The sequence below is a fragment of the Mirounga leonina genome, unplaced genomic scaffold (genome assembly GCF_011800145.1).
Source record: "Mirounga leonina isolate KUSES-001 unplaced genomic scaffold, KU_Mleo_1.0 Mir_129, whole genome shotgun sequence".
Taxonomy (NCBI): Eukaryota; Metazoa; Chordata; class Mammalia; order Carnivora; family Phocidae; genus Mirounga; species Mirounga leonina.
The window spans coordinates 66,530,853-66,550,193 of NW_023270323.1; positions in this window are offsets into that span (position 1 = coordinate 66,530,853).

Genomic DNA, 19,341 nt, shown 5'->3' on the forward strand with positions numbered 1-19,341 from the left:
GTGGGGGGGGGGGTTGTTTACCACATCTTTTTATCCATTCATCTATCAATGGACATTTAGACTGCTTCCATAGTTTGGATATTGTGAATAATGCTGTAATAAACATAGGTGTGCACATATCTTCTCAAGTTAGTGTTTTCATTTTCCTTGGCAAAATATCCAATAGTGGAATTAATTCTATTTCTAATTTTGGGGGGAACCTCCACATTGTCTTCCACAGTGGCTGTACTAATTTACATTCCCACCAACAGTGCAAAAGGGTTCCTTTTCCATCACACCCTCTCCAACATTTGTTATTTCTCGTCTTCTTGAGTTTAGCCATTCTAAACTGAGATGGTATCTCATTGTGATTTTGATTTGCATTTCTCTGATGATTAGTGATGCTGAGCATCTTTTCATGTGTCTGTTGGTCATCTGTATATCTTCTTTGGAAAAATGTCTGTTCAGGCCCTCTGCCCATTTTTAAATCAGATTGTTTTTTGTTGTTGTTGTATAAGTTCTTTATATATTTTGAATATCAAACCCTTATTGGACATGTCATTGATTTGCAAATATCTTCTCCAGTTCAGTAGGTTTTCTTTTTGTTTTGTTGGTAGTTTCCTTTGTTGTGTAAAAGCTTTTTATTTTGATGTAGTCCCAATAGTTTATTTTTGCTCCTTACCTTAGGAGACATATTTAGACATGTTGCTATGGCTGATGTTAGAGCAATTACTGCCTGTGTTTCTTCTAGGATTTTTATGATTTGGGGTCTCACATTAAGGTCTTTAACCCATTTTATTTTTGTGTACAATCTTAGAAAGTAGTTTAGTTTCATTCTTTTACATGTAGCTATCCAGTTTTTTCAGCACCATTTATTGAAAATACTGTATTTTCTCCATTGTATTTTCTTACCTCCTTTGTCTTAGATTAATTGATCATATAAATGGGGATTTATCTCTGGGGTCTCTCTTCTGTTCTCTTGATCTCTGTGTCTATTTTTATACCAATAACATACTGTTCTGATTACTACCACTTTGTAGTGTGTCTTGAAATCTGGAATTGTGGTACCTCCAGCTTTGTTCTTCTTTACCAGGATTTCTTTGGCTATTTGGGGGTCTTTTGTGGTTCCATACAAATTTTAGGATTCTTTGTTCTAGTTCTGTGAAAAACACTGTTGGTATTTTGACAGGGATTGCATTGAATCTGTAAATTGCTTTGGGTATTATGGACATTTTGACAATATTAATTCCTCCAATCCATAAACATGGAATATCTTTCCATTTGTTTGTAATCTTCAATTTCTCTCATCCATGTTTTATAGTTTTCAGAGTATAAGTCTTTCACCTCTTAGGTTAAGTTTATTCCTAGGTATTTTATTCTTTTTGGTGCAATTGTAAATGGGATTTTTTTTTTAATTTCTCTTTCTGCCACTTCATTGCTAGTGTATAGAAACACTATTGATTTCTGTGTATTGATTTATTACTGTGAATTCATTACTTCTAGTATTTTTGGTAGAATCTTTAGAATTTTCTATGTATAGGGGCACCTGGGTGGCTCAGTTGGTCAAGTGTTGGACTCTTGATACCAGCACAGGTCTTGATCTCAGAGTCATGAGTTCAAGCCTTGCATTGGGCTCCATGGAGGGGAAAAAATGAATTTTCTATGTAGAGTATTATGTCATCTGCAAATAGTGACAGTTTCACTTCTTCTTTACCAATATGGATGCCTCTTATTTCTTTCTCTTGCCATGGCTAAGACTTCTAGTACTATGTTGAATGAAAGTAGTGAAAGTAGACACCCTTGTCTTATTCCTGACCTTAGAAGGAAAGCTGTTGGTTTTTCACCATTAGGATGGGTAGCAATACTTATATCAGACAAAATAGACTTTAAAACAAATAATGTAACCAGAGACAAAAGAGGGCATTACATAATGATAAAGGGATTAATCCAACAAGAGGATATAACAATTGTAAAGATCTATGCACCCAACACTGGAGCACTTAAATACAAAACTTAAATATTAACAAACATAAAGAGAGAAGTTGATGGTAATACAATAATAATAGGGGACTTTGACACTCCACTTACATCAATGGATGGATCATTTGGATGGAAAATCAATAAGGAAACAATGCTTTTAAATGAGACATTAGATCAGATGGGGATAACAGATATATACAGAACATTCCACCCAAAAACAGCAGAATTGGGGCACCTGGGTGGCTCAGTCGTTAAGCGTCTGCCTTCGGCTCAGGTCATGATCCCAGGGTCCTGGAATCGAGCCCTGCATCGGGCTCTCTGCTCCATGGGAAGCCTGCTTCTCCCTCTCCCACTCCCTCTGCTTGTGTTCTCTCTCTCACTGTGTCCCTCTCTGTCAAATAAATAAATAAAATCTTAAAAAAAATACACATTCTTTTCAAATGCACATGGAACATTTTCCAAAGTAGATCATATATTAGGCCATAAAATAAGCCTCAATAAATTTAAGGTTGAAATCACACCATGAATCTTTGCTGATTCATTATCTATTTTAACTGACTATGGTTATAGTCTCCCAACTTTTAAGACTACTTATCTAGTTTTGACTTATCTGTTGCTTAGTATTTTATTGAGGTATACAGAAACAGGAGTGATCAGCTTATGCATATAATAGTATATCCTTTGAACTGAATTTCTCACATCATTGTATTCCACTCGTGTCACTGACATCTCAGCTCTTGAAGATGGTCCCATGACTTGGAATCCCTCAGTAATTATATCAAGGTAAATTTTTCCTTTCCCCACATCTGTCTCATAATCCCACCCTTCCTTTCATAAATTTATCCAAGATAAAGTGGTACATAACAAATATAAGGTGTCTACCAAGCTATTTTAAATTGGGTATATTTTCAATGTACTTTCTTAAGAAAGTATAGAAAGAAATTAGTAAATGTGAAGAGTAAGGTGGAATAGTATGATGGAAGATAGTAGCTACACTTGTGGTGAGCACAGCATAATGGATAAACTGGTAGAATCATTATGTTGTACACCTAAAACTAATGTAACATTGTGCATCAGCTAAACTCAAATTTTAAAAATTAATTAATTAAAAAATTTTAATGTACAAAAATATATATTAATAAAAAGTAAGATAGAGGGGTGCCGGGTACCTCAGCTGGTTAAGCATTTGCCTTTGGCTCAGGTCATGATCCCAGGGTCCTGGGATCGAGCCCTGCATTGGTCTCCCTGCTCAGTAGAGAGAGAGCCTGCTTCTCCCTCTCCCTCTGCCTATCCCCCCCAGCTTGTGCTCTCTCTCTCAAATAAATAAATAAAATAGTTTAAAAAAAAAAAGTAAAGTAGAATACATTGAAAGTACTCTGGGAATGGCACATCATAGATGGTCCTGAATATATATTTAATGACTATGGAATTTCTGGCCCTATGGTCAGGAAGCAATTAAGTTTCCTCTTAAATATTAAATCATATCTATTGATAGTGGTTGCTGTGAATACTGTGTTGGGAGGGATTCAGTGACTCTTAAGGGCTCAACTAAATGGATCAGTTAGTAAGAACTGCCAGGATGTAGAAGACATGGTTGTACAAGTACTATGTTTTTGCCTTGCCTATTCTAGCTTCTAGTCTCTGCACAAAAACAGTAGTAGGATGTCCTTAACAATATTTTTCCAATCCATGAGCATGGAATGTTTTTTCATCTTTTTGTGTCTTCTTCAATTTCTTTCATGAGTGTTCTGTAGTTCCTAGAGTATAGATCCTTTACCTCTTTGGTTAGGTGTATTCCAAGGTATCTTAGGGTTTTTGGTGTTATTGTAAATGGAATTGTTTCTCTAATTTCTCTTTCTACAGTTGCATTTTTAGTGTATAAGAAAGCAACTGATTTCTGGCATTGATTTTGTATCCTGCCACATTACTGAATTGTTGTATGAGTTCTGGTAATTTGGGCGGGGGAAGTCTTTTGGATTTTCCACATAAAGTATCATGTCATCTGTGAAGAGAGAGAGTTTGACTACTTCTTTGCCAATCTGAATACCTTTGATGCTAGCCAGAGCAATCTGTACCTTCAAAGTCATCCCAATCAAAATTCCAATTACATTTTTCAAAGTGCTGAAACAGATAATCCTAAAATTTGTATGAAATCAAAAAAGACTCTGAATCACCAAGGAAATGTTGAAAAAGAAAAACAAAGCTGGGGGTATCACATTGCCCAATTTCAAGCTATATTACAAAGCAATGATCACCAAGACAACATGGTACTGGCACAAAAACAGACATATAGACCAATGGAACAGAATAGAGAGCCCAGATATGGACCCTCAACTCTATGGTCAAATAATCTTCGACAAAGCAGGAAAAAATATGCAATGGAAAAAAGACAGTCTCTTCAATAAATGGTGCTGGAAAATTAGACAGCTATACACAGAAGAATGAAACTTGACCATTCTCTAACACCATACACAAAGATAAACTCAAAATGGATGAAAGACCTCAATGTGAGACAGGAATCCATCAAAATCCTAGAGGAGAACATAGGCAGTAACCTCTTTGACATTGGCCACAGCAACTTCTTTCAAGATACATCTCCAAAGGCAAGTGAAACAAAAGCAAAAATGAACTTTTGGGACTTCATCAAGATAAAAACCTTCTGCGCAGCAAAGGAAACAGTCAACAAAACAAAGAGGCAACCCACAGAATGGGAGAAGATATTTGCAAATGACGTTACAGACAAAGCGCTGATTTCCAAGATCTATAAAGAACTTCTCAAATTCAACATCCAAAAAAACAAATAATCAAGTCAAAAAAATGGGCAGAAGACATGAACAGACACTTCTCAAAAGAAGACATACAAATGGCTAACAGACACATGAGAAATGTTCATCAAAATTAACCATCAAGGAAATTCAAATCAAAACTACATTGAGATACCACCTTACACCAGTTAGAATGGCAAAAATTGACAAGGCAAGAAACAACAAATGTTGGAGAGGTTGTGGAGAAAGGGTAACCCTCTTACACTGTTGGGAATGCAAGTTGGTACAGCCACTTTGGGAAACAGTGTGGAAGTTCCTCAAAAAATTAAAAATAGAGCTACCTTATGACCTAGCAATTGCACTACTGGGTATTTACCCCAAAGGCACAAATGTAGTGAAAAGAAGGGCCATATTCACCCCAATGTTCATAGCAGCAATGTCTGCAATAGCCAAACTATGGAAAGAGCCGAGATGCCCTTCAACAGATGAATGGATATAGAAGATGTGGTCCATATATACAATGGAATATTACTCAGCCATCAGAAAGGATGAATACCCAACTTTTACATCAACATGGATGGGACTGGAGGAGATTATGCTAAGTGAAATAAGTCAAGCAGAGAAAGTCAATGATCATATGGTTTCACTTATTTGTGGAACATAAGGAATAGCATAGAGGACCTTAGGAGAAGGAAGGGAAAAATGAAGGGGGGGAATCGGAGGGGGAGATGAACCACGAGAGACTATGGACTCTGAGAAACAGACTGAGGGTTTTAGAGGGGCAGATGGTGGGGGGATGGGTTAGCCCGGTGATGGGTACTAAGGAGGGCACATACTGCATGGAGCACTGGGTGTTATACAAAAACAATGAATCATGAAACACTACATCAAAAACTAATGATGTACTAACATAACCTAATAAAATTATAAAAAGAGAATAGTAGGATGTCTTTGATATAATGTGGGCTAGATGACCCTCAAGATACCAATCCTATTGCCTGTTTCACTACTTACTCATAACAAATATTAAAGAGAAGAATACAGAGATTATCATTTATTGATGCTTATTCTATGCCAGGCACTGTGTTAGATACATCAGTAACTTTCATTTATGTTTTTGTAATATCCTTATATATTTTATTGTTAAACCAATGGCATACTGGGTTGGATAATGAGACACATGTTAAAATATTTTTCTTTAGTCTTTCAAACTGTTAATGAAGAAATTTGACCCTGTACCAAAAGAGACCACCTTGCTTTTTATTCAGGTGTTGTATAGTTAATTTTGTGGGTCACCTTAGCTGGAACACAGTCTCCTTTTTGGTCGATCATTATTCTGGATGTTTCTGTAATGATGTTCTTGGATGAGATTTACATTTTAATAAATGGATCTTGAATAAAGCAGATTGCCCTCCATACAGTGGGTGGGCCTCATCCAAACAGTTAAAGGCCTGACTAGAACAAAAGTCTGACGTTTCCTGAGAAAGGAATTCTGACAACAGACCAACTTCAGACTCTTCCTATGGCATCAATTCTTCCTGGTTCACCAGCAACTTTGGACTCAGAATGCAACTCTCCTGATTTTCCAGCCTGCCCCACCCCAACCATCAGACTTTAAACTCACCAAGTCTCCACAATCACGTGAGCCAATTGCTTAAAATAAACCTGTTTCTATATCTCCTATTGGTTCTATTTCTCTGGAGAACTCACTAACATAAGTAAATTGTATAATTAAGTGACTTCTTAATTCTACATTCATTTCAGACACTATATGTAAGCACACATCATTAGTTTTGAGGTCCAGTGAGGAAAAAGAAGAAAAACAAACAAAAAAGACACATGTTCTAGCTAGCTATTATTGTGTAACAACTCATTAGTGACTTAAAACAATAGCCATCATTATGTGATTTTTGTGCAGTCTTGAATTCTATGGATTGAGGAAATAGTGTGTTCTAGTTTAGGCTTTCTTATGCAGTTACACTCAGACTGGAGCTGGAGCATCCAGTGACTGGATGTGTGTGGTGGGGGGATGTGTTTGTGTGGCCTCAAGACCTTTATATGTAGTCCCTCTATATGAAAATTTGGGTTACTTTCAGATTCTTCACAGCTTGACAGCCCCCAAGCTGTTAACAGTGTTTACATGTCATCTGAATTCTTTAAGTATGAGAATTCCCATAATCAAGGCTGAAGCTTCATCATATTTTGTGATAAAGCTTCATGTCACATAATATCATTTTCTGCTGAATTTTATTGATTGAAACAGTCACAAAAGTACATGCTGTTTCAAGGGGAGGGAAACTACACAGATCCCTATCTTAATAAGAGGAGTGTCAAGAAAGGTTGCAGATATATTTTAAAACTTCCATGCTGTTCCTTTCATTCCTTCCCTCACTCCTCTCTTAAGAAATGTAGTCAAGTTCTGTTTCTAAAACCAATAAACAAACTACAACCCCTTACCCAGTCAGTATTGCTTACCCAATTAGTACATACTAGTTACAATATGTACTAATCAAGAAGCTATTCTGTTCCTAACACCTTGTAGCTAATGTCAATGTAGAGAATAGAAAACTGGTTCCCTGAGCTTGAAAGCTTAGCATTATTTGTAAAGTATATAGTTTCCCTTTTCTTTCTGAATCTAACTATTTTTTGATAGCTGTGGGTGGCCTCGTAGTTATTTGGTTACTATGGTCATGACTCCACACTAAATCTATTCTCCCCAAACAGAATTCCAACTATTTTCCATGTCTACATATTATTAATTTTTTTCTTCACTGTGAAAGAATGAGGTGGTATTAACTTGAAGATATCAAGCAATTACTTGGCTTCCCACTCAATGGCACATTCTAGAAGGTAACTTGAGCAATTTTAAAATTCCACACCACTGCTGAATGGCAAAATAGATTCTGATGGTTTTTTTCTTATTATAGTAATTTCAGCCTGAATAAACTACATTTTCAATGATATGAAAAAATTAGTTATGCAAAGGCTGAAAAGTTATCAGTGCCTTGTCCTCTGTTAATAAAGAAAATAATCTGCTGGGCAGCTCCTGGAAATCAATGTGTTAGTACATTTTGCTTCTTCTGTTTTCCATAAACCAGAGATCAGCAAATGCTTAAGGCATCAATGTCACTTTTGTGTTAAAGAATGCATATAAGGTTCTAAGGAATATATTGGAGGGGGAAAAAACAACAAATAGCTAAGAGTAAAAAAAATAAGTAGATAGATAATAGATGATAGATAGATGATAGACAGATGATAGATGATGATAGATAGATAGACAATAGATAGATGATAGAAGATAGATAGATAGATAGATAGATAGATAGATAGATAGATAGATGATAGATAGATAGATGAGAGATAGATTATAGATAGATAGATAGATAGATGATAGATTAGATAGATAGATAGATAGACAGATAGATAGATAGATGATAGATAGATAGATGATAGATAGATGATAGATGATAGGTAGATAGATAGATAAATAGATGATAGATAGATAGATAGATAATAGATAATAGATAAATGGAGTTAACTCAAGAGAAGGCAGAACATAAAGGAGAAATAATCAAAATTATAAAAGGAAGGATCAGGAAAACGAGAGAAGGGAGGCAAGGATTAAGGAAAAAAGAGAAAAAAGAAAGTGGATGAGTAGAATGAGGGCATGAGATAGAGGGAATAGGATAGGAAAGCCTCTATTCTTTCTCTTTAAATCTTCGGTTCTTTAAGAGTTATAAGAAATATAAATGGACAAAGAATATGTGATATATACACAGACAAACACACACACAGAGACACACAAAACACACACTGGGAATATTACACAGTTATAAAAAAAGGATGAGATCTTGCCATTTGCAACAACATGGATGGACCTACAGTGTATTATAATAACTGGAATAAGTCAGATGAGAAAGACAAATATCATGATTTCATTCATATGTGAAATCTAAAAACAAGCAAAAGAATGAATAAACCAAAGACCAAAAGCAGAATCAGACCTATAAAAACAGAGAACAAACTGATGGTTGCCAGAGAGAAGGGGATACGGGCAAACTGAGTAAAGGGGAATGGGAGATATAGGCTTCCAGTTATGGAATGAATAAGTCATGGGAATAAAAGGCACCCCATAGGGAACATAGTCAATGATATTACAAAAGTGTTGTAATGTTGACAAAAGGTAGCTATACTGGTGGTGAGTGTAGCATAACATATAGAGATGCTAAATCACTATGTTGTACACCTGAAATTAATGTAATATTGTGTGTCTCAAATTAAAAACAATTTAAGGGGTGCCTAGTGGCTCAGTCAGTTAAGTGTCCAACTCTTGGTTTCTGCTCAGTTGACTATCTCGGGGTCATGAGATTGAGCCCCTCATCAGGCTCCATGCTTAGCACAGAGTCTGCTTGAGATTATTCCTTCTCCCTCTGCTTCTCCCCCCTCTCACTCTCATTCTCTCTAAAATAAATAAATAAATCTTTAAAAAAATACTAAAAAAAAATTTAAGTTATGAAAGTATCATAGATTCTGACTTCTTAGTATTTTATAATCATTAATCTTTGAAGTAATAAACATATAAGTAGTATTTTTTAAAAAGAGTTATGAGAAAGACATGATAATATTGCAGGCATTAAATCATATTATGTATTAAATCATAATATGATGCTACTTTCTGGGACTGTTTAGAATCATGGTGGGTTTTTTTTCCAGACACGATTGGATTTGTTCAAATAAAGACAAAACTTGTTAAATATTATCTAGGATATCACTAGATGAGTGGGAACTGAAAATCACATCCAAATAAGTATATAGAAACCCTAAACAGTAAGGCTCCTCCAAAGGTATAGACAATAGCTAAACAAAGCACTTCTACAAAATGCAATTGAACTCCTTGAATTCATCTACTATAAAATTGTAATGTGTTTCACAGAGGTACTTCAGGGAAGAATTTTCCCCTCCCCAAAATGAGAATACAGCATATTTGTGTTTTAGACTGGGGATTCCTAAGATATAAGGATAGGAAGAGTCCCAAGAAGATATTTATCTCAAAGGCCAATCAAAATATTCCTTTTCACAGTTCCGACAGGTAAAGAGTTTGAAAGTTATCACTCCCATCTTTACAAGAAAAAACGAAGAGATAGGAGACTCCAGAGAGTCACAACCAAAATTAGCTTCCCTGGAGCAGAAGCTGCAAAAGTCACAAACTTGGAGGAGAGTTCAATGGTAACAGAGCATGGGAGGCTGGTTGTGCACTAGCATGACAGTGAGAGACTTCTGGGGGCTACAGTCTTAGAGATACCCTCACTCTTCAGTGGATTTGACCTCTACAGATCCCAATAAACTCTCATTGTAAAGACTTAAAAAAATACCCTTAAGTCTCTGGTGGGATTGAGGGAAAAGTAATATTGTGTAACACCTTCAGTATATTTTAAAAACCAAAGGGGAAAAGACTTTACCACAACCTTATTACATCTGGGGGAAAGCATTTCTTCCACTCTAGACCCTCTGGCCTTCCTATATCACCAAAGTGTAGGAAAGATATATCAATAGGAAAATGCCTGTGAAAGTCACAGTCCCTTAACACAGGCCCAGTAATACAATGTGATTTAATAATAAGATTTCAGAACAATGTTTCTCCCCCACCCCAGTGCATCACCACATCAAGAGGGTTCTAGTATAATAACAGTGGATTACAAATTAACAAGCTTCAAAACACAGATTCTATTTAAGTAGTAGTTCTTTGGGGAACCTGAAAACAACAATGGGGAAAAAAAGAGAAAAATAATTATTTTTCAGGACCCTAGTAGAAATGAAGCCTCTGGCACATACAGGTACAGCAAACCTTAAACACAGCCCAGCTGCTACCCAAAGTAACATATAGCCACTCACTGAAGACCTATTTACCTCATTTCCTACAATATTTACAGTATGTCCAGGTTTCAACAACAACAACAACAAAAAAAATCACAAGGCATAACAAGTTCCCCCTTCCTCAAAAAAGAATACTGAGACAAAGCAAGCATCTCACATATGACAGAGAGGTTGAAATTATTAGATAAGGAATATAAAGTAGTTATAGTTATTACATTAAGGGCTCTAATGAGAAGTAGATAACCTGTAAGAACAGATGGGTAATATAAGCAGAGAGATGGAAATTCAAAGAATCAAAAGGAAATAGTAGAAATCAAGAACGCTAACATAAATTAACAATGTCTTTGATGGACTCGTCAGATGACTCGGCATAGTTGAAAAAAGAATCAGTGGGTTTGAAGTTAGGTCAGTTGAAACTTCATGAACTGAAATGGGGGGAAAAAGAAAAGAATGAAAAGCGTCCATGAACCATAGGACTATTTTCAAAGTTGCAACACATGCATAATTGGAATACTAGAAAGACAAAACAGAGCAAAAGAAATATTTGAAGCAATAATGGCTAAGAATGATATAAAACTAATAACAGAAAACAAAGCAAAATCCAGAGATCTGAGAGAACAGCAAGCAGGATAAATATCAAAACCATAAAAACACACAAAACAAAACAAAAACCCCAAACAAACCTAAACCTAAGCATATCATATTCAACTTGCAGAAAACCAAAGGCAAGGAGAAAACTAAAAGAAATCAGAGAATGGGGAGAAAACACTTATCCATAGACAGACAAGGTAAAGAATTATGGCAGACTTTGTCAGAAACCACACAACTAAGAAAAGAGTGAAGTATGTAAAGTGATGAAAGAAAAAAATAGCCTTGAAGGATTTATATAAAAATATATGGAGGGCACATGGGTGCCTCAGTCAGTTAAGCATCAGACTCTTGATTTCAGCTCAGGTCGTGATCTCAGGGTCAGTTTGAGCCCCACCTCAGGAGCCATGTTCATTGGGGAGTCTGCTAGAGGATTCTTTCTCTACCCCTCCCTCGACTTGTGCACCTTCTCTCTCTGTCTCTAAAATAAATAAATCTTAAAAAAATATGGTAGACTTGGATAAAATTTCATAGTTCATATTGAAATTTCCTCAATTGCCCTAATAATGTTATTATAGTTATTTATTCCAGGATTCAATGTAGAATCTTTCACTAACTTAGTTGTAATTTTTCTTCAGTCCCCTCTAATATTTTTCTTAATTTTGACAATTCCTAAGAACACAGACCAGGCATTTTATAGAATTCCATTCATTTGGGTTCATATTCCCTTAAGCATTTTGGGAGGAATATCAGAAGTGATATGTCCTTTTCAGAGGATCACATAACACAACATTAGTTTTTTCCCAATATTGGAGATTTTAACTGTTTTCTACCATAAAGTTTTATTTTTTCCTTTGTATTTATTAGGTGATTTGTGGGGAGATATCATGATATTATATGATATCTTCTAACTCATCAAAAATGCATCCTCTAGTTTTAGCATTGAGTAATCTTATTATTCCATCAATCTTTCTATTTTTTTATTTGATATGCTACTGTAAGGAAGAACTTTTATAGATGATAGAAGATAGATGATAGATAGATTATAGATGATAGACAGATAGATAGATAGATGATAGAGGATAGATAGATAGATAGATGATAGATAGATAGATAGATAGATAGATAGATAGATAGATGATAGATGATAGATAGGTAGATAATAAATAGATGATAGATGATAGATAGATGATAGATGATAAATAGATAGATAGATAGATAGATAGATGATAGATAGATGATAGATAATAAATAGATGCTAGATGTTAGATAGATAGATGATAGATCAGTTGATCTATAGACTGAAGGATTTTTACTTTATTTAATGTCCTATGATACATTATTGCCATTACTTGTCTAGGTTCTCAAATTTTCAGTTTTGGATAGTAGGAGCCCCCTAAAGTTGGCTTCTGTGTCCTTTTATTAGGTTTCAATAATTCTTAAAATACTTTCTTAATTTCTCATCTATTAATGCTTCAGATACACTCCTCCAATCCTGAAATTATTTTTTTTTCCCCTCTAAGCATCTATAGTCCCTGTTAGTGGAGAACAGGTTTGGAAGCTAAGATGTAAGCACTAAGTTTGCACATTGTTAATGAATTGCCAATGGTTCTAGCCCCTTTCAACATACAGAGCTGGGAAATGCACATACACTCACACAATTGTAAGTATATATGCACATATATAAACATATTTGCCTATTTCTCTCTTTCTCTGTGTATGTTTGTGTTTGTATGCAGAAATACAAGTATTTTGCCTAATTCTATCTATATATATACATATATATTTGTATATGTATATATATGTGTGTATATATATGTATATACACATACACATATATGTGCATGTGCATATCATGTATTTATAAAACATGAATTCATTCTGAGATTTCCAATTCCAATCCAACACTGCAGGGTATATTTAGTCTTACCCTTTTTTATATCAAAAATTTTTTAGCCAATAGTGAGAAACCTGTCTTCTGTTATCTTTAATATATCTACTCACGTCTCAAACCAAAAATACATAAAAAGTAGTTTCTGAATTTCTCACCCATATCACTGTAAAAAGAAAACTTACTAACTAGAGTTTAATTTAATTATACTCTTTTTGTGTGGGGGGGGAGGGAATAAAATTTACATCCAATGATATGCACAAATCTTAAGTATGCAATTAGATGGTGTTTGACAATTGAGCACTCCAGTGTAACCTACACTACCTTCAAGATATAGAATCTTTTTGGGAGGAGCAAGATGACAGAGCAGTAGGAGATCTAAATTTCATCTGGTCCCAGGAGTTCAGCTACATAGTTATCAAACCATTCAGAAAACCTACAAACTCAACAGGAGATCAAAGAAAAGAATAGCAGCAATTCTATGAACAGAAAAGCGACAACTTTCTGGAAGTAGGACATGCAGAGAAGTGAATCCGAGACAATATTTGGGAAAATAGATGGGGGAAGGAGCCTCTCTCAGCCGGCTACCAGCAAGTGATGGAGCAGCAGAGCACAAAATCAGAACTTTTAGAAGTCTGCTTCGCTGAGGGATGTAGCTCCAGGGGCTAAGTGTGGGATGGGGGAACCCTTGCTGGGACAGTGTGGTCTCAGGACCCTCAGGGAAATAGAAAGATCTGGAGTGCCTGAGTGTGGCAGAGCTCTGAGGTATCAGAGCAGGGAAACCAATTGCAAAGATGGAGCTGAGGAGTGAGGTCTCAGTTCAGGGTTGCTATAAACCGTGATCTGCGGTGCAGTCAGGCTATTAATCTCTGAGCCAGGACCCAACAAGCTGCAGATCCAAGGAGACTCCCCTTCCTCCCCGGGGAGGAGTGGTGCAGGAATGCACCACCAGGATCTGCTGGGTTTGGAGACTCCAAACGAGGTCATGTGGCAGAGATAGAAATGCTCGGTCACAGGCCAGGTGAGCACAGAGTGCAGCCAGAGACTGGGGAGATGGGAATGATTGACTGCTTTTCTCTGGGGTCACACTGAGGAGTGGGGCCCCTAGTTCTTGGCTCCTCCGGGGTGGAGATTGGGAGGCTGCCATTTTCATTCTCGTCCTCCAAAGCTGTATGGAAGGCTTTCAGGGAACAAAAGCTACCAAGAGCAAACCTGAGCAGATTACTTAGCCTGGCCCTTGGCAATTCTGCCTCGGGGAAAGGCATTTGAGAATCACTGCAACAGGTCCCTCCCCAGAAGATCAGCAAGAAAAGCCAGCCAAGACCACATTCACTGATCAATAAGAACTGCAGAACTCCAGCGCTAAGGGAATACAGCAAATAGAATTCATGACTTTTTTCCCATGATTCTTTAGTCTTTCAAAGTTAATTTTTTTAATTTTCCTTATATTTTCTTTTTCTATTTTTTTAGTTGAAGTTTTCTTCTTTCCTTTTTCAACCAACATCTTATCAATTCCTTTTTAAAATTTTTTTTAATTTTCATTTTTACACTCATATTCTATCCATTCATTATATTTAACCTTATTTTTTGTATATATATGTTTTTCTTTCTTTAAAATATTGGGATACAGTTCTTTCTAACAGACCAAAATACACCCTAAATTTAGTGTATGATGTCCTAGTTTCCCACCTGATCACATTCTCTCTTTTTTATTTTAAATTTTTTTCATTATTTTTTCAAACAACTTCTTTTCAATTCCTTTTTAAAATTTTTTTTAAATTTTCATCTTTACAGTCATATTCCATTCCTTCATTGTATTTTCACTTATTTTTGTATATATATATATAAGTTTTTCTTTCTTTAAAATTTTGGGAGGCAATTTCTTCTAACAGACTAAAATACACCCAAAATCAAGTGTGTGGCTCTGTCCTATTCACCAGCCTGATTATATTCTTTTTTTTTTCTTTCTTTTCCCCCAAATTTCAGGTCTCTTCTGACTTCTTTCATGTATATTTTCCTGGAGTAGTTGTCACCCTTTTAGCATTTTGTTCTCTCATTCATCATGACAAGATGGAAAAACTCACCTCAAAAAAAAGAACAAGAGGCAGTACCAACTGCCAGGGACCTAATCAATAAGGACATTAGTAAGATGTCAGAACTAGAGTTCAGAATGATGATTATAAAGATAATAGCTGGGCTTGAGAAAAGCATAGAAGATAATAGAGAATCCCTTTCTGGAGAAATAAAAGAACTAAAATCTAACCAAGTCTAAATCAAAAAAGCTATTAATGAGGTGCAATCAAAAAAGGAGGTTCTAACTGCTAGGATAAATGAGGCAGAAGAGAGAATTAGTGATATAGAAGACCAAATGATGGAAAGTCAAGAAGCTGAGAAAAAGAGAGATAAACAGCTACTGGATCACCAGGGCAGAATTCAAGAGATAAGTGATATCATCAGATGAAACAATATTAGAATAATTGGGATCCCAGAAGAAGAAGAAAGAGAGAAAGGGGCAGAAGGTATATTGGAGCAAATTATAGCAGAAAACTTCCCTAATTTAGGGAAGGAAACAGGCATCAAAATCCAGGAGGCACAGAGAATCCCCCTCAAAATCAATAAAAATAGGTCAACACCTTGACATCTAATAGTAAAACTCACAAGAATCAGAAACAAAGAGGAAATTCTGAAAGCAGCTCAGGACAAGAGGTCTGTAACATACAATGGTAGAAACATTAGATTGACAGCAGACCTACAGAGACCTGGCAGGCCAGAAAGGACTGGCATGATATATTCAGAGCACTAAATGAGAAAAATATGCAGCCAAGAATACTCCATCTAGGCTGTCATTGAAAATAGAAGGATAGATAAAAAGATTCCAGGACAAACAAAAAACTAAAAGAATTTGTGAACACCAAACCAGCCCTCCAAGAAATATTGAAAGAGGTCCTCTAGGCAAAGAAAGAGCCTAAAAGTAACACAGACCAGAAAGGAACAGATACAATATACAATAACAGTCACCTTACAGGGAATACAATGGCACTAAATTCATATCTTTCAATAGTTACCCTGAAAGTAAATGGGCGAAATGCCCCAATCAAAAGACACAGGGTATCAGATTGGATAAAAAAAAAACAAGACCCATCAATATGGTCTCTGCAAAAGACTCACTTTAGACCCAAAGACACCTCCAGATTGAAAGTGAGGGGGTGGAAAACCATTTACCATGCTAATGGACACCAAAAGAAAGCTGGAGTGGCAATCCTTATATCAGACAAATTAGATTTTAAACCAAAGACTATAATAAGAGATGACGAAGGACACTACATCATACTGAAAGGGTCTATCCAACAAGAAGATATAACAATTGTAAATATCTATGCCCCTAACAGGGGAACAGCCAATTATATAAGTCAATTAATAACAAAATCAAAGAAACACATTGATAATAATACAATAATAGTAGGGGACTTTAACATCCCCCTCACTGAAATGGACAGATCATCTAAGCAATAGTTCAGCAAGGAAATAAAGGCTTTAAATGACACACTGGACCAAATGGACTTCACAGATATATTCAGAACATTCCATCCCAAAGCAACAGAATACACATTCTTCTCTAGTGCCCATGGAACATTCTCCAGAATAGATCACATCCTGGTTCAGAACTCAGGTCTCAACCAGTACCAAAAGATTGGGATCATTCCCTGCATATTTTCAGACCACAATGCTTTGAAACTAGAACTCAGTCACAAGAGGAAATTTGGAAAGAACTCAAATACATGGAGGCTAAAGAGCATCCTACTAAAGAATGAATGGGTCAACCAGGACATTAAAGAAGAATTTAAAAATTTTCATGGAAACAAATGAAAATGAAAACACAACTGTTCAAAATCTTTGGGATGCAGCAAAGGTGGTCCTAAAAGGAAAGTGTATAGCAATACAAGCCTTTCTCAAGAAACAAGAAAGGTCTCAAATACACAACCTAACCCTACACCTAAAGGAACTGGAGAAAGAACAGCAAATAAAGCCTAAACCCAGCAGGGGAAGAGAAATAATAAAATTCAGAGCAGAAATCAATGAAATAAAAGCCAAAAGAACAGTAGAACAGATCAACAAAAGTAGGAGCTGGTTCTTTGAAAAAATTAATAAGATTGATAAGTCCCTGGCCAGACTTATCAAAAAGAAAAGAGAAATGACCCAAATAAATAAAATCATGAATAAAAGAGGAGAGATCACAACCAACACAAAGAAATACAAACAGTTATAAGAACATGGGGGAGATGAACCATGAGAGACTATGGACTCTGAGAAACAAACTGAGGGTTCTAGTGGGGAGGGGGTTGGGGAGATGGGTTAGCCTGGTGATGAGTATTAAAGAGGGCATGTACTGAATGGAGCACTGGGTGTCATATGCAAATAATGAATCATGAAACACTACATCAAAAACTAATGATGTAATGTATGGTGATTAACATAACATAATAAAAAAAATGGCAATAAGAAGAAAAGAAAAAATGTCCAATAATTAGTTGATATATAATTAAGCTAGATAATAAATTTTGCTTTTGAGAAATAAAAAAAAAACATATTATTAGCAACTATATGCCAACAAATTAGATAATCTGGAAGAAATGGATGCATTCCTAGAGACGTATAAACTACCAAAACCTGAACAGATCCATAACCAGGAAGGAAATTGAAGCTGTTATCAAAAAACTCCCAACAAACAAGAGGCCAGGGCCAGATGGCTTCCCAGGGGAATTCTACCAAACATTTAAAGAAGAATTAATACCTATTCTTCTGAAACTGTTCCAAAAAATAGAAATGGAAGGAAAATTTCCAAACTCATTTTATGAGGCCAGCATTACCTACAAAGACCCCATCAAAAAGGAGAATTACAGACCAATATCCCTGATGGACATGGATGCAAAAATTCTCACCAAAATACTAGCCAATAGGATCCAACAGTACATTAAAAGGATTATTCACCACAACCAAGTGGGATTTATTCTTGGGTTGCAAGGGTGGTTCAGCATCCACAAATCAATATGATACAGTACATGAATAAAAGAAAGAACAAGAACCATATGATCCTCTCAATAGATACAGAAAAAGCATTTGACAAAGTACAGCATTGTTTCTGGATTAAAACTCTTCACAGTGTAGGGATAGAGGTTACATACTTCAATATCATAAAAGCCATCTATGAAAAACCCACAGCGAATATCATTCTCAATGGGGAAAAATTGAGAGCTTTTCCCCTAAGGTCAGGAACATGGCAGGGATGTCCACTCTCACCACTGCTATTCAACATAGTATTAGAAGTCCTAGCCACAGCAATCAGACAACAAAAACAAATAAAAGACATCCATTGGCAAAGAAGAAGTGAAACTCTCACTTTTTGCAGATGATATGATACTTTATGTGGAAAACCCAAAAGACTCCACCCCAAAACTGCTAGAACTCATACAGGAATTCAGTAAAGAGGCAGGATATAAAATCAATGCACAGAAATCAGTGGCATTCCTATACACCAACAAGACAGAAGAAAGAGAAATTAAGGAGTCAATCCCATTTACAACTGCACACAAAACCATAAGATATCTAGGAATAAATCTAACCAAAGAGGCAAAGAATCTGTACTCAGAAAAGTATAGAATGCTCATGAAAGAAATTGAAGAAGACACAGAGAAGCGAAAAAACGTTCCATGCTCATAGATTAGAAGAACAAATACTGTGAAAATGTCTATGCTACCTAGAGCAATCTACACATTTAATACAATCACTATCAAAATACCATCAACTTTTTTCAAAGAAATGGAACAAAATTTGTATGGAACCAGAAAAGACCCTGAATAGCCAGAGGAATGTTGAAAAAGAAAAGCAAAGCTGGTGGCTTCACAATTCTGGACTTCAAGCTCTATTACAAAGCTGTAATCATCAAGACAGTATGGTCCTGGCTCAAAAACAGACACATAGATCAATGGAACAGAATAGAGAGCCCAGAAATGGACCCTCAACTCTATGGTCAACTAATCTTTGACAAAGCAGGAAAGAATGTCCAATGGAAAAAAGACAGTCTCTTCGACAAATGGTGTTGGGAAAATTGGACAGCCACATGCAGAAGAATGAAACTGGACCATTTCCTTACACCACACACAAAAATAGGCTCAAAATGGATGAAAGACCTAAATGGGAGACAGGAATCAATCAAAATCCTTGAGAACACAGGCAGCAACCTCTTCGACCTCAGCCACAGCAACT